The sequence below is a fragment of the Staurois parvus genome, unplaced genomic scaffold, assembly GCF_062004578.1.
Source record: "Staurois parvus isolate SC_StPar_1 unplaced genomic scaffold, SC_StPar_1.0 ptg000139l, whole genome shotgun sequence".
Classification (NCBI taxonomy): Eukaryota; Metazoa; Chordata; class Amphibia; order Anura; family Ranidae; genus Staurois; species Staurois parvus.
In genome coordinates this window covers 3,224,478-3,247,923 of record NW_028317935.1, presented here as the reverse complement: position 1 = coordinate 3,247,923, position 23,446 = coordinate 3,224,478, and positions in this window count along the sequence as shown.

Sequence of the window (23,446 nt, the reverse complement as noted above, 5' to 3'; positions counted from 1 at the left end):
TCTACTCCGTGGACGTTTGGCTCCACTGACACTGATGCGACCCTGCTGCTGTCTCCTGGGCAACCCACCGACTGTTTTGCTCGCTGCCAAGCTGCCACCCTCTTCTCCTGATGATGCGGAAGAAATTGCCTGATGACGACGAGGCTGCCAAGTGCGATCAACCTCCTCATCATCAAGTAGGGTCTCCGCCTCACTACTAGCCCCCTCGGCTGCGTCTGGGTCAGGAGACAGACCTGTCTCTAGACCGGCTACCGAGCCACTCTCCTCGCCAGTACTTGTTCGCTTGGCTGCTGAAAAGGCCGATGTCTCCCCCCGTTCCTGACCGCCCTCTGTTAGCTCTTCCTCACTGTACAGTGGGGCTGAGCCCACAGCATGCGATACTTCGCTTGGTGAGGGAACAGCAAAGGACAGGGGCAGGTAGAGGACACGTGATTTCAGTGGGCTTGGTCCCGGGCCATGCCAACTAACGGTTGTGTCTGACGTACCCACCGACCGTTGGCTGTAGGTGTCAGAGGTGACCTGGGAAGAGGAAGACGACCGAGCCAACCAATCAATGACGGCAGGGTTGTCGGTGGAGACACGACCGCTGGATGACACCGGGAGCACTGGCCTCTGGCTGCGAATACTGCTGCCTCGACCCCTTCCTCTGCTGCCACGTCTGCTCGCTCCTAAAACATTGCCTCCTCTGCCACTCCTCTGCATGTTGTCTGACATACTATTTAATTCAACGATTAGGTGTCCCTGAGTAACAATTCTCTGGCACTCAGTAACAATTCTGTCTGTCCCTGAGTATGAATTCTGTGGCCCTGAGTAACAATTCTGTGTCTGTGCGAGTAACAATTCTGTGTCTGTGCGAGTAACAATTCTGTGTCTGTGCAAGTAACAATTTTGTGTCTGTGCGAGTAACAATTCTCTGGCACTCAGTAACAATTCTGTCTGTCCCTGAGTAACAATTCTCTGGCACTCAGTAACAATTCTGTCTGTCCCTGAGTAACAATTCTCTGGCACTCAGTAACAATTCTGTCTGTCCCTGAGTAACAATTCTCTGGCACTCAGTAACAATTCTGTCTGTCCCTGAGTATGAATTCTGTGGCCCTGAGTAACAATTCTGTGTCTGCGCGAGTAACAATTCTGTGTCTGTGCAAGTAACAATTTTGTGTCTGTGCAAGTAACAATTTTGTGTCTGTGCGAGTAACAATTCTCTGGCACTCAGTAACAATTCTGTCTGTCCCTGAGTAACAATTCTCTGGCACTCAGTAACAATTCTGTCTGTCCCTGAGTAACAATTCTCTGGCACTCAGTAACAATTCTGTCTGTCCCTGAGTAACAATTCTCTGGCACTCAGTAACAATTGTGTGTCTGTGCAAGTAACAATTCTGTGTCTGTGCAAGTAACAATTTTGTGTCTGTGAGAGTAACAATTCTCTGGCACTCAGTAACAATTCTGTCTGTCCCTGAGTAACAATTCTCTGGCACTCAGTAACAATTCTGTCTGTCCCTGAGTATGAATTCTGTGGCCCTGAGTAACAATTCTGTCTCTGTGCGAGTAACAATTCTGTGTCTGTGCAAGTAACAATTTTGTGTCTGTGAGAGTAACAATTCTCTGGCACTCAGTAACAATTCTGTCTGTCCCTGAGTAACAATTCTCTGGCACTCAGTAACAATTCTGTCTTCCCTGAGTAACAATTCTCTGGCACTCAGTAACAATTCTGTCTGTCCCTGAGTATGAATTCTGTGGCCCTGAGTAACAATTCTGTCTCTGTGCGAGTAACAATTCTGTGTCTGTGCAAGTAACAATTTTGTGTCTGTGAGAGTAACAATTCTCTGGCACTCAGTAACAATTCTGTCTGTCCCTGAGTAACAATTCTCTGGCACTCAGTAACAATTCTGTCTGTCCCTGAGTATGAATTCTGTGGCCCTGAGTAACAATTGTGTGTCTGTGCAAGTAACAATTCTGTGTCTGTGCAAGTAACAATTTTGTGTCTGTGAGAGTAACAATTCTCTGGCACTCAGTAACAATTCTGTCTGTCCCTGAGTAACAATTCTCTGGCACTCAGTAACAATTCTGTCTGTCCCTGAGTAACAATTCTGTCTGTCCCTGAGTATGAATTCTGTGGCCCTGAGTAAGAATTCTCTGGCACTCAGTAACAATTCTGTCTGTCCCTGAGTATGAATTCTGTGGCCCTGAGTAACAATTGTGTGTCTGTGCAAGTAACAATTCTGTGTCTGTGCAAGTAACAATTTTGTGTCTGTGAGAGTAACAATTCTCTGGCACTCAGTAACAATTCTGTCTGTCCCTGAGTAACAATTCTCTGGCACTCAGTAACAATTCTGTCTGTCCCTGAGTATGAATTCTGTGGCCCTGAGTAACAATTCTGTCTCTGTGCGAGTAACAATTCTGTGTCTGTGCAAGTAACAATTTTGTGTCTGTGAGAGTAACAATTCTCTGGCACTCAGTAACAATTCTGTCTGTCCCTGAGTAAGAATTCTCTGGCACTCAGTAACAATTCTGTCTGTCCCTGAGTAACAATTCTCTGGCACTCAGTAACAATTCTGTCTGTCCCTGAGTAACAATTCTGTCTGTCCCTGAGTATGAATTCTGTGGCCCTGAGTAAGAATTCTCTGGCACTCAGTAACAATTCTGTCTGTCCCTGAGTATGAATTCTGTGGCCCTGAGTAACAATTGTGTGTCTGTGCAAGTAACAATTCTGTGTCTGTGCAAGTAACAATTTTGTGTCTGTGAGAGTAACAATTCTCTGGCACTCAGTAACAATTCTGTCTGTCCCTGAGTAACAATTCTCTGGCACTCAGTAACAATTCTGTCTGTCCCTGAGTAACAATTCTCTGGCACTCAGTAACAATTCTGTCTGTCCCTGAGTAACAATTCTCTGGCACTCAGTAACAATTCTGTCTGTCCCTGAGTAACAATTCTGTCTGTCCCTGAGAATGAATTCTGTGGCCCTGAGTAAGAATTCTCTGGCACTCAGTAACAATTCTGTCTGTCCCTGAGTAACAATTCTCTGGCACTCAGTAACAATTCTGTCTGTCCCTGAGTATGAATTCTGTGGCCCTGAGTAACAATTGTGTGTCTGTGCAAGTAACAATTCTGTGTCTGTGCAAGTAACAATTTTGTGTCTGTGAGAGTAACAATTCTCTGGCACTCAGTAACAATTCTGTCTGTCCCTGAGTAACAATTCTCTGGCACTCAGTAACAATTCTGTCTGTCCCTGAGTAACAATTCTGTCTGTCCCTGAGTATGAATTCTGTGGCCCTGAGTAAGAATTCTCTGGCACTCAGTAACAATTCTGTCTGTCCCTGAGTATGAATTCTGTGGCCCTGAGTAACAATTGTGTGTCTGTGCAAGTAACAATTCTGTGTCTGTGCAAGTAACAATTTTGTGTCTGTGAGAGTAACAATTCTCTGGCACTCAGTAACAATTCTGTCTGTCCCTGAGTAACAATTCTCTGGCACTCAGTAACAATTCTGTCTGTCCCTGAGTATGAATTCTGTGGCCCTGAGTAACAATTCTGTCTCTGTGCGAGTAACAATTCTGTGTCTGTGCAAGTAACAATTTTGTGTCTGTGAGAGTAACAATTCTCTGGCACTCAGTAACAATTCTGTCTGTCCCTGAGTAAGAATTCTCTGGCACTCAGTAACAATTCTGTCTGTCCCTGAGTAACAATTCTCTGGCACTCAGTAACAATTCTGTCTGTCCCTGAGTAACAATTCTGTCTGTCCCTGAGTATGAATTCTGTGGCCCTGAGTAAGAATTCTCTGGCACTCAGTAACAATTCTGTCTGTCCCTGAGTATGAATTCAGTGGCCCTGAGTAACAATTGTGTGTCTGTGCAAGTAACAATTCTGTGTCTGTGCAAGTAACAATTTTGTGTCTGTGAGAGTAACAATTCTCTGGCACTCAGTAACAATTCTGTCTGTCCCTGAGTAACAATTCTCTGGCACTCAGTAACAATTCTGTCTGTCCCTGAGTAACAATTCTCTGGCACTCAGTAACAATTCTGTCTGTCCCTGAGTAACAATTCTCTGGCACTCAGTAACAATTCTGTCTGTCCCTGAGTAACAATTCTGTCTGTCCCTGAGAATGAATTCTGTGGCCCTGAGTAAGAATTCTCTGGCACTCAGTAACAATTCTGTCTGTCCCTGAGTAACAATTCTCTGGCACTCAGTAACAATTCTGTCTGTCCCTGAGTAAAAATTCTGTGGCCCTAATAACGTTTCTGTGGCCCTAAGTAACAATTCTCTGGCACTGAGTAACAATTCTGTCTGTCCCTGAGTATGAATTCTGTGGCCCTAACTAGCGTTTCTTTGTCCCTAAATAACGATTCTGTGGCCCTCATTAACAAGTCTGTGTCCCTGAGTAATGGTTCTCTGTCCCTAAGTAACTTCTCTCTGTCCCCAATTCTCGTTTCTGTGGCCCTAACTCTGTCCCTGTCCCTAGTACAGAGCGGTCTGCCTCTGTTCAATGACTGCAGGCAAATGAAGATTTCCAAAATGGCCGCTATATATACCTCGACCATTACACAGTGCTGGCTGGCTGGCTGCTGATTGGCTGATGCGATCACATGTCGTTGAGGAATGCATTATGGGGCAGCGCGCCTTGTCTGCGCGCCTTCCCCGACATCCCCGCTCCGTCGCCGCACATGTCAGCCGCCATTTTCGGAAAAATTTCGATTCGCGCGTCCGAATTAGGCTGTTTTTCGGATTCGGCACGAATCGAAATTTTTCCGATATTCGACTCGAATTCCACTTCGGATACTTCGATTCGCTCATCTCTACTTTTTGCTATTAAACATGTCCAGTAAAGAAATTAAAAAAATCAAATTTCACCATAAATTTAGGCCAAAATGTATTCTGCCACATGTCTTTGCTAAAAAAAATCCCAATACGCGTAAATAATTGGTTTATGTGAAAGTTATAGTGTTTACAAATGGGAGTATAGTTTCTGAATTTTTTTTTTACTAGTAATGGTGTCAATCAGCAACTTATAGCAGGACTGCTGCCGGCATTCTGACACTGGGGGGAACTGACTTGGTGTCACTGACATCCCCAGTGACACCAATACAGTGATCAGTGCTAATAAAAAGCACTGACACTGTACTAATGGCACTGGGCAGGAAGGGGTTAACATGTGGGGTGATCAAAGGGTTAACTACGGGTGTACTATGTGCTGTTTCACAGTAAGCTGTGTCTGTGCTTTCAACTGTAAACACATTGCGTTGTATGGCTCTGCTAGATCCAGTGATGTTATTTGTCTAATATGGCCTTTGGCCATTTATATACATGATTCATTTTGTGGGATTCCCCAGTTTTTACTCAAGATTTTGTTATTTGATACCCAAATACCACCCAACCCGTACTCTTTGCTCCTCACAAGACCTCCTACTTTCTAACTCCATGGTCTCCTCCTCCCACGCCCGACTGCAGGACTTCTCCAGGACTTCCCCCATCCTCCCCCACTATAATGTACAGCGCTGAGCAAACTTTTTGACGCTATATAAATACTGTATAATAATAATAATTGCTATGCAGAGCCATACAAAGCAGTGTACTGGAGCGGACAAGAGAGAGAACTGTATTGTATTGTTTACATACAGTTCTCTCCCCCCATCGGGAATACTCAGTAATCACTGGGTGTCAGCAAGTAATCACTAGCCGGGACCCGGTGATTGACAGCCGAGGCCACAAATAGCACGCATGTGCCCCCTACCTGGTAATGCAAAATCATATATATATATATATATATATATATATATATGTGTGTGATTTTGCGCACCCCTGCCACCCTGTAGCAGTATTTCTGCTATAGGGCGGCGAAAAAAAAAGGATGTGCTAGATCCTGTGATGTTATTTCCTAATATAGCCTTTGGTCATTTATATACATGATTCATTTTGTGGGATTCCCCAGTTTTTACTCAAGATTTTGTTATTTGATACCCAAATACCACCCAACCCGTACTCTTTGCTCCTCACAAGACCTCCTACTTTCTAACTCCATGGTCTCCTCCTCCCACACCCGACTGCAGGACTTCTCCAGGACTTCCCCCATCCTCCCCCACTATAATGTACAGCGCTGAGCAAACTTTTTGACGCTATATAAATACTGTATAATAATAATAATTGCTATGCAGAGCCATACAAAGCAGTGTACTGGAGCGGACAAGTGAGAGAACTGTATTGTATTGTTTACATACAGTTCTCTCCCCCCGTCGGGAATACTCAGTAATCACTGGGTGCCAGCAAGTAATCACCAGCCGGGACCCGGTGATTGACAGCCGAGGCTGCAAATAGCACGCATGTGCCCCCTACCTGGTAATGCAAAATCATATATATATATATATATATATATATATATATGTGTGTGATTTTGTGCACCCCTGCCACCCTGTAGCAGTATTTCTGCTATAGGACGGCGAAAAAAAAAGGATGTGCTAGATCCTGTGATGTTATTTCCTAATATAGCCTTTGGTCATTTATATACATGATTCATTTTGTGGGATTCCCCAGTTTTTACTCAAGATTTTGTTAACGTCCCTGGCGGTATTCCTGAGTGTAGCTCGGGGTAGCGTTTCAGTACCAAAAGCGGTAACCCCGAGCTACACTCGGGCTTACCATGCAGCGTTGCATAGGGAGTCCCTGCAGTGCTTACCTTGTCCTTCGCTCCCGCGATACGTCCCCTGCAGCATCCCCGGCCATCTCCTCCAGCTGATGCCGGCATCCGGCTTCCATGTTCCGTACGGGCGCCGGAGCCGGCGGCAAATTTGAAATTTTTAAAAAAATGGCATTTTTTAAAAAATGATTATTACATAGTAAAACATTGCTGTTTCAAAACATTTCACATACATTTTGTTCCTACTGCTTTGTCCGGCGCCCTGCCTGCATTTTGACTGTTCTTTCTGCATGGAAACTTAGAGAAGTCCATGGTGTCCAAAAAGCGTCCCTTTACGTCAAAAGCGGTTTTAGACCGGCTAGAGAACAGCGATAGTAAATCAGAACCACTTGCAGAATTGAGTGATAATGATTCGTGGGGAAATTCGTCATCAGACACTGAAAATGTTTTTGAAACTTTGCTCAGCGATGTGCTAACTTGGCGCTCTATTTCAAATTTCAGTGTTTTTGGTTTGATTCAATTATTTAATTAAATTTATTATTATATTATTATTTTTTATGATTATTTATTAAATTATGATTTTGTGTTTCAAGTTTTATCATATCCGGAATGTTTACTAGACTCTTGTTCAGACAGATTTCAGTGAGTTATTCCTAAATTACAGGCCTACAATAAACAAAAATACATATTTCCATGCACAAAAATGGTACCACTTTCAGCACGAAAAATCTGAAATAATCATACCGCTAGGGAGGTTAATTGTCTTATATTTTGGGCTAAATTTAGGTTTAGTTAGAAACAAAAAAGTCAACACAAGGGACATTACTTACAATCAGTGTGATTTGTCACTTGTTCTGCTGGCTGTTGCTTTAGTTTAAATCTTCTGTCCTCCAATGCTCTCCTACTCACATCTTCACAATCTTCCGATATGGTGGGCTTTAATAGAGCTAAGGGACTTACTACATGCACTCTCTAAGAGTGCAGACTATGCCATTTTTGACCACCTCCTAAGACAGGTGGATGAATGAAAGGTCTGTTTCCTCCATTTATTGGTCATGTTTCCTTCATCATGAAACCTTTTGGATATTTAGTTTAGATACAGTACATGGACATCCAGAGGTGGCTATAACGAATTTGAAAGAAGTATCACCTTTTCTTTATTTAGACCCATATTTTCTTTATTTAGATCCATATTTTAGTGCAGCGCCGAGTAGCAAAAAGAGGCCTGTCATTAAGGGGGGTAAATCCTCTGGAGGTCAAGTGGTTAAAGGGGAATCTACCACCTTTGCCATTGTTTACTTCAGCCCAAAGCGGAGTTGCGCTTTGACAATGAGCCCTACTGCCAGTTTTGTCACTTTATTTGCCTAAAGCTGCACTTTCTCCCAGTGCAAAAAAAGGGGACAACACCAAAGTCAAGTGCCATTTAAAGGGAAAGTACTTACCCTTCTTCCTCTCCTTGTGTTGATCCTTTAAGGAACTGCCACCTACATCACTTCCTATTTGTGCCCCAACTGGGCCCCAACGAGCACACAGAAGAATCCTCACTGTATTTAAAGGGGCATTGATTAACCTGGTCAAATAGCTCTTCCTATCTCAGAGCTAAAGCTTGCCATCAATTTCTGAGGGTCCAAAGTGAGGTAGTTCAACTGTTGCTGGTTTTCATTGCTCACTGTGGGATTGACAACACCTCAGGTTGGAGGTATTGGGTTAACTCCTGAAAAACAGGCCTGCTAGCAATGACTGAGATTCTGAGATTGTATGTATAGTTTCTTGCTTAGAGTTGCTAAGGGTAAGAATTGTCATTGCACGTACCAAACCATTTTGTACTGTTTAACCAAGCTTACATTGAAGTTTAATATAAACCTCAAATCAATTTACTCTAATGTGTGTGTGAGTCTACTTCCTGGTGGTAATTTACTCTGGTCAAAAGAATTCTGTGGTGTCAGCAGGGTTTGGGCTTTGAGAAACTGGGTAAATTGGTCAATTGGTCAGACAGTATATTAGATGTATAAGTGAGCATAGTAAATAATGCAGAGATATCTGAATTAGTAAAGTCCTTGAATTCAAATTTACTCAAAGTAGTATGCAGGTATCCACAATGCACCCAGCCAAATGCTTTGTCTGCAACTAGTGTTAGAATAATGGAAGGCAGCTTGCAAAATTTAACAAATCTTAAAAGATTAAGCATTCTCCTGGTGTCTTCAGGGGCCTGTCTGTCCTTAACAAAACCCACCTGATCCACTTTAATGAGAGACTGACTTCAGCTAGTCGAATAGCCAGAACTTTTGCATAGATCTTTATATTCATAAAAAAGAGTGATATAGTCCTAAACTTTCAAGGGCAATTGGGCTCCTTCCCTGGTTTAGGCCCTGGCTACAATAATTTCCTACAGCATTTCCTGCAGGGAAAAGGCAGGGCATGCATATTCTTTTTCACTGGTTATGAGATAAGGCTCTAGCTCATTTATAATAGCTTTATAGTATTTGGCTGAAAAGCTGTCCACCCCTGGAGATTTATTTGGGGGAAGTGATTTGATCACTTTCCTCACCTTGGCATCTGTTATAGGAGCATTTAGAGAATTCAGAAGGTGGGATTCCACCTTGGGAACGGTTAAAATTCTAAAGATCTGTAGGCTGTGTCATCACACAGATTGTATAAAGTTTTGCAATATTCTTTAAACACACTAGATATGTCTTTAGGGTGGAAACTTCAGATTTAGGTTCTGGGTTGAATATAGAAGATAATTTAGCCTTAGCTTGTCTAGTTCTAGTTAAGAAGCTAAGCATTTATTCGCTTTATTGTCTTGGGGGTGGTATGTGGCTTTAAGCCATTTAAGTCCACATTAATTCTGTAGTGTTGAGTGGGGTAACAGCTTTCCTATGTTGGGCCTCTAAGTCTTTAATTTTATGGGCGTTTAAGCTTTTTGTAAGCAGTAAGTCAACATATCCACCTAATAATATCCCCAAAGAAAATGTCAGGGAATGTGCTTACTTATGCACAGGATTCCTGTGAGCTCTACTCATGGCCAGTTAGCAGGTGCGCGAGCACGCACACAGGCGCATGCAATGGCACCAGGTGGGCTATTTAACAACTTGCTAACCGCGCTATAGCTGAATGATGGCTACAGAGTGGTTAGCCAGTTCTGGGAGAGCATCATATGACATCCTCCCAGAAGCGCCCTCCCTCGCTCCCCCAGGGGCGTGCACCCGGCGATCTCCATGATTGCTGTGTCCTATGGACACAGCTGATCACGTGATGAGGTAAAAGGCCAATCACAGCAGCCTTTTACCATGTTATCAGCTGTGTCCAATGACACAACAGATCACAGACTAAATAAGCTGCACTTACCTTATGCCGTCACAACGTGAGGAAATTACTGCCGATAACTGGCAGCTGTCACAGAGCGGATCGGCACTGATTATCAGGGCACTGATGATCAGTGCCCTGATGATCAGTGCTCTGCAGTGCCTACCATCACGTCATGGGATGTGATAGCATATATAATTAGTCACTATATGCACTTTATTATTTCACTGATATAGACTGTATTTACAACTGTCATTTTATTATTGACCAACACACTGTTTACCTATGTTTATCAGTTGAATACCCTATACTTAGCGCTGCATTACTTTCATTATGTCATTGAGAAGGTTTTGAGGCTGTACCTTGTCCAAGCACTCGTAATAACCTTTCTGTTTGCTCTATGTGTGGCAAATGCTTACTAATGTTTCACATAAATTGATGTAGGGTCATTTGGCAGCATATCAGATGCTGCAATTTTTGTCCATTCCAAATTTGACAAATGATCTGTGCTAATGCCTTTGATCTGTCTCTAAACTGAGAGCTCTCAGGAACCGCAAGGCCGCCTCTGCCAATGGTTTTTGCGGGAGATGAATCATGTGCCTTGGGAAAGTACATTTGTACTCTTATTCTGATTGAAACCTATACACAGAAAAATTGAGTCTTCAACTACCAGCTCACTCAGGCCAGGTGAATGGTAGAATGTATATCTTGCATACTGGCCAATTAAAGGGCACCTTTTGCAGACCCCAACTCACTTATCTGTGAGCAATACTGTACATATAGTGGCGGCAGCATGTGTGTTGTATTTTACATCACCTGTAGGCCAGCTATCATGCCAGCTGGAAAGCTTGGACTAATGTAAATATGCATATCTCATATCTGAGAAGCTGCTGTGCAATCTGAAGATCACTGCAGTAGTTGCTCAGCACTGCTGCCACTCACAGATTGCACAAAAGGATGCAATACAATGCTTTCTATGATTGGACGAGGTGGAGATGAAGGGAAGTGACTTTGCAATGCATACAGTACTGACATTGGTCCAAGCTATAGGAGTAATGTAAGTATGTAATAAAGATCATAGCTGGAGTACAGTTTTTCTTTTTTTTTTCAGATAACTTTTTTTTGTAATGTTTTCAATGTATTTACAGAAATAGAAAGGCATAGTGTAGAAACATATGATGGTAATATGACATGGAATGATACATAGAACAGCAAATACTATACAATGTAAACATTTTTCAATATAGCAAGTATACTTCAGTAAAAACAAATAGGGAGGAAAGGGTGGGAAGGAATAGGGAGAGATAAAGAAGGGAAGGGGAAAAAGAGGGGAAAAGAGTAAGGGTAAGAAAAGAGGAAGAAAAAAAGCTTAATTACCATTAACAACATTGGCAACATCATGCACAGGTTACAGGGAAGCCTTAATTCACATATGTTACTGATAAGGGGAATAAAAAAGCCCAATTATGCCACTATTGGTAGACCAGTACAATAAAGAGCAATACAATGAGTACATCCCTAAATTATCTGTACTTTAGGACAGTAATCTGTCCCTTACAATCTTCACAGGGCCCACACTTTTGGCCAAACCTCACATTTTTTCACACTTGTGTGGGCAACCCCCTATGTTGATAGATCAGTTTTTCTAATCACTATTTGAAATCAAGTCTGTGCCAAATGAAATCACTACTACTTAATCAAAAACCCTCTGCAGCTGCAGTCATTAAAAGCATAAACTACTAAACAGGAAAACAAAAAATTGTGACTGCACTTCAATGTTTTTTTTCCAACTGCACTTCAATGTTAAATACATATAATTAATAAATGTGAATATAAATATATAAAAACCAAACAAATCATATGTGACTGCTGTGAAAACTTCCTAAATAAACAACATTTAATTTTAAAAATGTTACCTGTGTAGTCCACAAAATTCAGCAAAGTGATAAATTAATGCATAAAATTAATTAAAAAAAGTCCAAGTCCTTCCTGAAATGAATAGTGTCCTGTGCAAAAAAAAGGAACAACAGTAAAGTGAACTAGTGTCTGAAATACAGTACTGCCACTGTGCTTGCACAGAATTGTTCTTATTGGTGCCTCTTCCACACCCAGTATCATTCATCTTTCACACTCACCAGTACTCACCAAAAACTCCTTCAAACTTTAATTATATAACTCATTAAATGTTTCCATCCCATATGGTATAAAATTCCACCCAGTCAACTCTCTATACCTCAAATTCATCAAATTCTATCAGCCCCCAGATCCTTTCCAGTGCACATTGAATAAGTCACACAGGAGTAGTGAAAACTGAAATCTTGCAAATTCAATTAAGTCCTGAATAGGTGGCAATAGGCATGGGTCACAGACCATGACTCACATGGAAGTTTTGCATTCTGTGGAGAGAGGCATTGCAATGATCCCATATAGGCATGTCTTGTTAAATATAAGATAGAAAAAATGCAGGACCTGGCTGTGCAATGATAGTGAAAATAAATGCTTAAACAAGTAACAGGCTAAAAAAAAAGGCTGAAACAAAGAACAAAACAAAAAAGTAAAAATACAAAGAGGCCTAACCCCAACTGGCCACCAAAACAGTAATTCAACAGAGAAAGTTTGGGGGTAGAAAAAGGTGATCACATCTCCTGGCAAATAATGAATAGTCCTAGTGAAGAGAATAGTTGGAAACTTGATTATCCATAATAAGCATTTTCCCATATCACAGTTAACTCTCAGCATAAGCAATGTAGCCAGATAAAGAAGGCAAAGATATAGATCGCGATCTCTTGGAGATGACACAAACCTTTCATTTTTATTCAGCCAATTCACAGCCACCTTTGCAGAGTGAACCCCACCTTGAGACACAACCTGCAGCCTGGCGGAAAAAATAATGGATTACGGTGGATGGAGATCACAAAGAGGTTCTTTCCTTCTTGAATTTTCGGCCACTGTTTTGTCAGCAGAGAAATCTGAGAAAACTGAAATTTTAGACCCTTTAATTTGTGGATCTTCTTTCTCTCTGGCTTGACATAGAATATTTTCATGATCTATATAGTTCAGAAGCTTGATAAAAAATGCCCTAGGGGGTTTATCCAATGATAGTGGGCAGGAGGGGACCCGATGAGCCTGTTCAACTGCAGACAGTGGTGTCAGTATTTCTTTGCCAAAGGTGTTTAGCAGCCATTCTTCTATAAATTACACAGGGTTGTTCCCCTTCTCTGGAATGGACACAAATTGCACATTCTTAAATTGTATGTGATTTTCCAAATCATCTAGCTTGTTAGCTTGCACGTTTACAGCTCTGTTAGAATAGGCCAGGTCCCTTTGTATAGGAGCCAGTGCATCTTCCCGTTTGCCTACCTGACCTTCCAGTGCAGAGGTTCTTTCTCTAACTTTTTGCATATTGTGGTGGAGGAAGAGCAGGTCATCTTTGAGACTATTTAATTGTGTTTGGAGGAAGTTAAGAGAAGAATTATCTTTGTTAACTGCATCTAAAACATCAGAAAGAGTAGGTTCAGGGTGACCCTCATTGATTAAGAACACAAGTGAATCACCAGCAGAGTCCTCCTCCATCAATCCTATGGCTTTGGAGTCTTGTGTGTGTTCACTGCATGCAGACATGTTGCATGGAGTAAAAGACTGCAGATCATTTACCCCCTCCTGGTCTGGCATAGGGTTTTCCTCAATCAATATCTGTGGGTTTTATTTAGCTAGAGTGCAGGTGACACGCTATAAGTAGGCTGCAGTTTCTTTCTGTTTGTCTGAAGTGGCTTGGTTGTAAGGATGTCAAGGCCATCATGGGGTTTCTGGTCCATGCCACTCAATTATCGTTTCCCCATCTTTTCACACTAGGCATGTTGGGTCTGAGCCAAGGAAGAACTGGGCTGAGGACTGATGTCAATGTGCCACGTTATGGCAGGAGAAGGTAAACCGGAGAGCTATAGGGGATGGATGGACAGGATCATGGAGTGGGAGTTCCAGAAACCTGCTGCCAATCCCATGCAGGTGCAGGCCACCACCCCTAGAGTTCAGCTTTAATATGGTTGGAATATTGTGCAACAATTTTATTTGGCTATATGATTTTTATAAATACAGTATACACACTTGGGCATTGAACTGGTAGACCCACAACTTACCAAGTGCAGGTGTGAAAGTTTTAATGTTATTGGTTGCTGAAAGTAACCTTTTATAAATAACCATAAGTACAGTTTTATTAGTTAGATATTTTTCCAAAGGCTGAATCATATTTCATTTTATTACCTCTACGAGGCAGCAGAACTTCTGCCTATGTTTTGTCTATGTTGTATCTGATTGTTTTATATAGGTTATTGACAAGAAACATGCAAGAGGTTTGAAATTTCAGACCATAGAAACTTGTCAGAACCCATCAGAAATACATCAAAGCCATACTTATCATGTGTAAATTATCACCTGCTAGAGGGTGGCATTATATGCTAGGTGAGAAGAAATTTCAATTGATATTTCCTTTGAAAGAGACAGTAAAGGGAATGTGCAAATTAATCATGCAACATCAAAGTCTTTCACTATTGAATTTAATATTAAAACAATTTTCTGGCAAAATTAAAAAGGGACATAGAATAAACAAGAGAAAAGTAACCTTAAAGTGACCATACCCAACATCTTCGTCTATCCTTTTAGTATAGGTTTTTGAGTTTGATAAACTATTATATTCCCATGCCATGGCATCTAAGACACAATACAGTTGTCAATGTTGGGGTGATGGTATAGCATATGATATGTTTGAAATCAATGTATATTTGGGGGCCATAGTTTGGTTAACTATGGGCTGTAAATGTAGAGAAAAAAAAATGATTTTTGACCATTTAAGCTGAGGAGGTTCTACACAGTGGCTCCTTTTTTAGTAAAAATGAATGGGAAAAGACTAGCTGTTCTAATGGAAACCGCATCTTCCTTCAGGCTGAATACTATTTACTACAACTACCTATTATTACGTAAAGATTGGGGATGGGTAAAGATTTACAAATGTATTTAATAATGTGTAAATATTTTTTTTTGTGTGACTGCTTACTTTACCAGATATGAGATGAACAGCTTTCATATACTGTTAGTTAATCAATATTATTTTTCCTAGATGGATCATTGCTTCTTTACTTTAGCAGCATAAGACAGCTATGAACACTGTCTTGATAAAGCGGAAGTTCTGCAAAACACGTGACAAATAGAGCTGATTTCTGATTAAGATTTGTCTAATGATATAGCAGGGGTACCAGGTCTCCTAACACTTCTGCCAAGGACAGAGCCCTGACAGTGGGGTAGCGAGTAAGATGATTAAGGTGATTAGGGAAATAATAGATTAAATCGGGGTAGACTAATAAATTTAGAGCAGTAAGATGGTATAAAAGAACCATCTTATATAAGGATACATACAGTATCACTGTTTAGTTCAGAGTGAGTTAAAAGGTTTAGGTCTAAGTAATGTATGATGGGACAATTTGCCTATTAATCATTGTTACAGATATCTTTATGTATCTCATAATATGATAATATGGTTGAATATAAATGATTGTAAAGTTGAACCCAATTATCTTGAATAAATAATAATTATAACGAGATTTAGAAATTCACAGTTCTCATTAACAAACAGGTATGTTTGTCATGAAAGCCTGCATTTAACTGTAGTTATGTAGTCGCCTAATTGTTAAAACGAAATCCTAGTTCTTGTTAATAAAACAGCAAAATATTATGTCAATATTATGTCTATACAAACCTCCAAACTTTTTTTTAAACAGATGTGTAAACACATAAATTGGCAGTGTGCACCTCAATGCTTAGGTTTTATATGTGATCATCCATTTCAACAATGCTTATTGGGTGCTGAAGAGCTAAGTTGTATCTAGGGCTAGTGTGAATAGTGGCACTGCAGTTAAACCACTCACTGGAGTTGATTTGAGTAGAAATAATATTTCACTGCATTCACTAAGCTAAGGTGAAATTCCATTGTAAAGTGAAAATTCCCTTTCAAAGTGAACAGTCTATTTGCCTTTAATAAATCAACTCCAACATATGTGAATATTGCTGTAAAGTAAGTGACAAAGTTACTGTATTTAACACTGTGGGTGGATCACTCATTATGTATGAATATTTCTGCAAAGTAAGTGGGACAGATCCATTATATATCACTTGGCTTTTTCTCAGCAGCCAAACGACAACAGAATGTTAGCGTGGCCATTGTTGGTTTTATTATTTTTACCAAAAAAGAAGCTGGCAGCCCACAACTAAGTTAATGGACAAAATAAAAGTTGGCATGCATATGACATTATGATATTACTTGGATTAAGGTTTGTAATAAAGGTTCCTGTGAAGGAATAGTAACAATTCCAATCTGTAGGTGGCCAGAATATGTCAGAACATGTCAGTCAACAGTACAGAGTTTGAAAAGGAAGAGCTAGATTTACAGGGACAGCCACCTAAAACATTAATAATATAGGAAAACATAAATTCAAACATGAAAAAATGAAAAATTATGGTATATTCATCTTCATGATAAAGCCCCGGGGGTGGAGAGAAACATGATGGTCTGTATGAATCGAGCGGAGGCTTCTTTTACCTGCTAACCACTTGGCCAAGTGAGGCGTGCAGTGGACAGGCTATCTCTTCTTATTTCTGCAGCATGCTTTGGGTCTGGATGGACCTTTCCTCAGCCTGTATCCTCACCAATCTGTGGCATCCAACTCTCCGGACCTTGACAGCCTAAACAGTGACCCTTAAGCATTTATCTTGGGTCACAATTCCAATCTGTAGGTGGCCAGAATAAGTCAACGGACCTATATCTTAAACATGTGAGTCAACAGCACAGAGTTTGAAAATATAGGAAAGAGCTAGAGTTATAGGGGAAGCCACCTAAAACATAAATTAATATAGGAAAGTGCAAAGAATGTAAAGTTATGGAATATTTTTACTTGGACTTGAATAGAGTTTGGAAGGCCTGGAAAAAAATAGAAAAACTGAGAAATTTTTTTTTTCCATTTTTTAGGACAATTGTTGTAAGGGACGAATTGGGAAAAAAATGTGGAATGTGTTCTTTTAGAATGATAAATAATATATCTATGACATGGTATTCAAACTATATAACAAAAAGACCTTAATTAAATATTTCTGAGGCTTTATGTAAAGTCTTACATTTTTGCAAGTTCTCCCAGCTGAAGACAAGCAATTCCTGAAATACAATACAAGTAACACTGTACTTCTCAATGTGGGTCTCAAACAAAAGAAATATGTATATCTTCCACTAGGGGCACTGCAGAGGATAGGCTCCAGTTTAGTTTGCTTGTGGGCTCCATCTTGTACCTCCTACAGTAAGGTGATTATTGAGATATAGTAGATAGTTTCTGTCCTCTAAGGCCTTAATTGACAGGCAAGAAGGTACATTTGTCTGACAAATTAGTTTATCTTTATAACCTTTAAATGATTCTTATTAATGTTCTCCACAATCACAGCATAATGTTTCCCTATAATGTGATCAGTAAATTGATTTCCCTTTTCCACCTCTCAATAAAAAGGTGAGACCAACATCTAGAGTTTGGAAACATTTCCACAGTGCAATGTTTGCTGAGAACATAGCTGCAATTTGCAAATATTGTGAGAAAAAATATCATTTTCCAAATACTATAAGGATGACAAAACACATCCTGACATGCCAGAAGAGCCCTAAAGACATTAAAATACTTTATTATGGAATGGAATGATGAGGACAATAATGAAAGTGTGAGTAGCTTTTCCCTATAGAGTTCTCAATCAAGAAACACTCTTCCTGCTGCTTCTGGATCATCACAAAATGTTTCTTCACTAGAAGCATCTTTAAGTAAGGAAGTGTTACAAACCATGGCCTCCCAAAAATACACATTACCATCATTTATAAAGAAAATGACACCCAGAAAGAGAACATTGATCAAGCTCTTGCAAGAGTAATATATGCTCTGGAATATACAGTATATGTAGCTGGAATATATACATTATTTGTAGCTGCTGACTCTTAATTTTTTTGCCGGGGGGGGGGGGGGCCAGGGCCGGAAGTCCACTTTAACATATATGCAGTGCTTGTTATTCTGTTTGCAATAAAAAATAGAATTTTAAAAAGCAAGTTTAGATCACTTACTAAATAAGCTGTAGTTTTATTTGAAGCATAATACTATTATATACACTGCATTTCACGATCCCAGTGTAACAAAATGACTTTCAATTTGTAAAACTACTCCACACTGATTTTTTTTTTTACATTTTTCAAAAATTTCCATTTTTATAGAAAAAAACAGGGATGGCTTCAAAATTTACAGAAATTTTACATCTCTAGAGTTGAAGATCAAAATAAAATTTTCTGTAAGAGAGAATTAAACTCCCCCCAAACATACACACACCGCTGCCGATGTTCCTCTCACCCATTGCTTCATCCCCTCCACTTCTCTGCACTAGCTGCTAAACTGCAGCCTCCCCTTACTGGCCTCTTCTTCTACCATATCTGTGTCTCCCAGCACCAATTAGCCCCCCACCCCCCCTACCCCCAACCAGCACCGGTCCGTTGTGGCTCCCATGCAATTACCAGCTTCCCTCTTCTGCCTCTCCCACCAGCAATTGCATGGGAGTCACAACCTAAAGGGTTAAAGTGTTACTAAACCCACAACAGTAAAATCAGTCTATATGTGTACATGCAGTAAAGCATGCTTGTTATACTCACTGTGGAAAATAAATGGTTAATCCTCTGCATTTTCTAAAAAGGCCGTTTGATCCTTTCTTCTCTGCCCCTCCCCTTTTTCAAGTGACCACCTCTTATCCCCAGACTGAACCGTAGGCGTGCACATGCTCAGTTTGGTGTGTATTTTAGAGAGGTTTTTTTTTTTTCTTGGAAGAGTGCATATGATTAGCACAGGGCCAATCAGCACTGTCCAGCAGAGGTAAGGGATTTTCTATCCTCTTAGAGCAGAAAGAAAGCTTTAGCTAGTGGTGGGCTGGACACAGATAAAAGTCACAAGACTGCTCTAAATGTTGATGAGAAAAGGTTTTTAGCAGTTTATATTTACTAAAATAATTGCATTTCCATGTTCTTTGTACTGTGGAAGCCCGAATATAGTGAATGCAGGGTCCTAGGTTTAGTAACACTTTAAATAATCCCTGCTGCTTTGACCCCATCCCCCCCCCTTCTCCCAGGGTGCAATGGTTTGAAAACACTGTAATTGAAAATTTAAAATGTGCAAATATTTGTTATTTATTAACTCAATAAAGGTTGAGCTTTTATATTTAGCAGGAATGTTGTAAAATGTGCTGTCTTTGTATCTGCTAATAATGATTATTTCAGTGTATTTTTTTGTGAAAATACAGTGCTAATAAACATTTTTGCAAATATTGCAGGGCCTTAAAAATTAATAGCACCTTCTTTTTATTCTACGGGTCATGTGCCTTCAGGAAATGTATGGTTTGGGGTGTCATTTACAAACTCTGAAAGTTGTAAGAGAATAATAAAAAAAATGGAAAAATTACAAAATAAACTGGCCACCTGAGTTTAAAAGTGGAGCGTAGGGCCTTGAGGTGAAAGGGTTAAAGATTAGTAATATATAGGCAGTTCGATGAGTAATTGAACCACAACACCACAAATAAAGGTATTTGTAGCAAAAACAAAATGTGCTGTACAATATATCACACATAAGCAATTGAATGCAATGTCAGTGTTTCTGAAGCCAGCATTAACTTTTTGTAACTCAATTTGCCAAGTGAGAATAACAAAGGATGTGAAGGGATTACTTCCAGTCTATTAAGATGATCATGAATAGTTTTGTCATTGGCACTATACAGCAAGTACTACATTGTGTGGATTTATATAGTAGTCCTTAGTCTAACACAAGTCAGGATCCAATAAATGGTACCCTAATTGCTTTTCTTCACATGCTGAGGTTTTATTGATTTTACAATATATTTAAAATTTATTTTTTGCAGGATACAATAAAATTATACAAAATGCCTAAAGGTTGCAGATGTCTGTAGAAGAAGCTATGTCTTATACCTGATTTTGTGCTGGAAAATCTAGTTTAATTAAGAAAATATAGTTGCATGCTGCTAAGTACACTGCTTTCTTATGGAATTCTGCAACAATGTAAATATGTACTTAATATTAAAAGAAAAACAAACTCTTTATTTGAATGTACTGTAGAGCAACCTTTCTCCACCAGGGTGCCCAGCCACCCTGGGGTGCCTTGAGGTTTCTTCAGAGATGCCTTGGCAAAATGTCTAAGAACTGCCCGTAACTTGTATACAAGCCAGTGGGTGGAACATGCCTGCCTTTTAGTTACACAAAGTCACAGGTTTTCATAGTGCACCATTACGACCTGCTAGCCGCCTGCATCCTGACAACCATTAACATCATCAGTTGATAAGAATGATGTTATTGCTTGCACAGTATCCTATTTTGACCCTCCCCTGCCCCTATCCATCAGTGCTGGGGTCACATTAGCTCAGTGATGGGGAAAAACTGAGGAAGAAGAGAAACACTGGAATACTACTCAGTACCAAAGGTGCAAAAGTGTATTTGGTTTGAAAGAACAAATCACTTCTAATATTGAGTGTCCTGCAGTACATTTGTGGATGTTGCTGCATTATATAAAGCTAATAGAATAGTTTTTCACATTTTAGAATGGGGTGCCTCAAGACTGTCCATAATTTTAAAGGGTGCCTTGACTGAAAATAAGTTGAGGAACACTGCTGTACAATATACTGTAGAAAGTAAAGAAACAGAAAAAAAAGAACTTACAGCTATATTGAAAAGAACATTTAGAACAGCACGCTAGTGATTTTATGCATCATTAAACATAGAAGTGCTTCTAATTGATGATATATGAATATGACACAATAAAGCAGATGCTTTAATTACTTAAACAGTATTGGGGTCATATTGTAAATTACTCTTGAAAACTATATTCAGTAGAAAAAAATAAGTAATGTTAAATAACAATTAAAAAAAATATATAAGAAAAGTATTAAGAAAAACAACAACAAAAAAAAGCTGTCAGGTGCAGTAGATATAGGATAGGATAGTGCAGCGCTTCAAAACATTTTTACACTTAAAAGTCCAATCCACAAAATGAAGATATATAAAATAAGCCCCTCTTCACTGGAATCTCAGTGCTGCTAAAGATGACTCAAAAATGGCTAGGAGAAGAAAGAAAAGAGTCCACCATCACCAAGCACTCTGCCTTTTACCAGATCAGGCAGAGTGTTTAGTGATGGTGGACTCTTTTCTATGTTCTCCTGGCCATGTTTGAGTCATCTTTAGCAGCACTGAGGTTCCAGTGAAGAGAGGTTTAGTTTTTATATATTCATCTTGTGGATTAGACTTTTAAGTTTAAAAATGTTTTGATGCGCCACACTTTTGTATATTATTTTATATGTATTGTTGCCTACAATGTTGTGGTGGCTGCTCATGTAGATTGAATATTCATTCTTCCATTTCAAATTTTATATACCATAGAGCGGAATTCTAAAGTTTTTTTTATATAAATTCAGGTCACATGTTCAGGTTAGAATAGTTACACAATATTAGTAATACTAATTTATAAAGTGTATGGCCTTATCCAGATATGCAGAATAGTGAACCATAACCTCAGCTATCAGATCACTGCAAACGAACAACTAGCATTGATATTCACTCAGTTTTTTAATCCCTTGCCAGGCAACTTTCACATAATAAAACATATTATGAGACCTTTGACAATGAAATGATGTGGGAGAGAGATTCCATAGGAACCTCACTTTCATGTACAAGAAGAAGGGGCAGTAGATGTCGAGGTTGGATATTCTGTTTTCATGTCATAGCCCCAAAATGAATTACTATATTTCCCAAATAGATGTAATCCATATATGTGTTATCCCATCCTAATATCTAGAGATGAGCGAATTATTTAAAAATTCGATTCGGCTGATTCGCCGAATTTGCGGGAGAAATTCGATTCGATGCGAATTTATTCGCCGCGAATTTAACTTATTAAAAGGGTTTCTAGGCTTCAGAGAGCCTTTATATTAGTGCAGAACACTGTACCTTTAATTTAAATGCCCTTGGAGTCTGCTGGGGAAGAGAAATAATACTGTCAGTCAGTATGACATGCAGATGAGTGCCGTCGATCTTAGAATCACCGCACACTTCACTCATTTGGGCAGTCACGGGGCACGACGAAGAAGAAGAAGAAGAAGAATGAAAAGAAGAATGAAAAGAAGAAGAAGAAGAATGAAAAGAAGAAGAAGAATGAAAAGAAGAATGAAAAGAAGAAGAAGAAGAATGAAAAGAAGAAGAAGAAGAATGAAAAGAAGAATGAGAAGAAGAATGAAAAGAAGAATGAAAAGAAGAATGAGAAGAATGAAAAGAAGAATGAAAAGAAGGAGAAGAAGAATGAAAAGAAGAATGAGAAGAAGAATGAAAAGAAGAATGAAAAGAAGAATGAGAAGAATGAAAAGAAGAATGAAAAGAAGAAGAAGAAGAATGAAAAGAAGAAGAAGAAGAATGAAAAGAAGAATGAGAAGAAGAAGAAGAATGAAAAGAAGAATGAAAAGAAGAAGAAGAAGAATGAAAAGAAGAAGAAGAAGAATGAAAATAAGAATGAGAAGAATGAAAAGAAGAAGAAGAATGAAAAGAAGAATGAAAAGAAGAAGAAGAAGAATGAAAAGAAGAATGAAAAGAAGAAGAAGAAGAATGAAAAGAAGAAGAATGAAAAGAAGAATGAAAAGAAGAAGAAGAAGAATGAAAAGAAGAAGAAGAAGAATGAAAAGAAGAATGAAAAGAAGAAGAAGAAGAAGAATGAAAAGAAGAATGAAAAGAAGAAGTATTCCAGTACAGCAAAAAGTGTATCTGCAGAGAGCTCCGCTATTTCTGACAGTTCTCTGACAGTTCCTTCACATTTACAGCAGTTGAAACATTGTATCTATTTATTTCCGAATAAAAACATCTGTATCCTAAATGGAAACAAATAGATACAATGTTTCAACCGCTGTAAATGAACTGTCAGAACTGTCAGAGAACTGTCAGAAATAGCGGAGCTCTCTGCAGTGACACTTTTGCCGGCTGATCGGGGAAAATTCGATTCGTGCATCCGAAGTTTGCTAAAATTCGGATTCGGTGCGAATCGAATTTTTCCTAATATTCGAAACGAATTCCACTTCGCCAAGTTCGATTCGCTCATCTCTACTAATATCCAAATTACGGTAACTAATAAGGGGCATAATGAATATCAGCATCTGCAGAGAAATTTCGATGACATTTTCTCACTTCTAATAACAGTAGCACCATATTTATGAATAAATAGACTATGCCGAACTACACTAGTCTCTACCTCTAGAGTGGCAGGGTCTGGGCTCAGCTGTCTGAGTTGCTTACGGACAATTTTGTGTACCGCAGTTTTTTGGGCACAGTTTTAAGACTTGACATAATTTTACTCAATGTATCCTCATTTTCTATTTTAAAAAAATGGTATTATGTTGTGTTTGCATACACTAAAATTAAC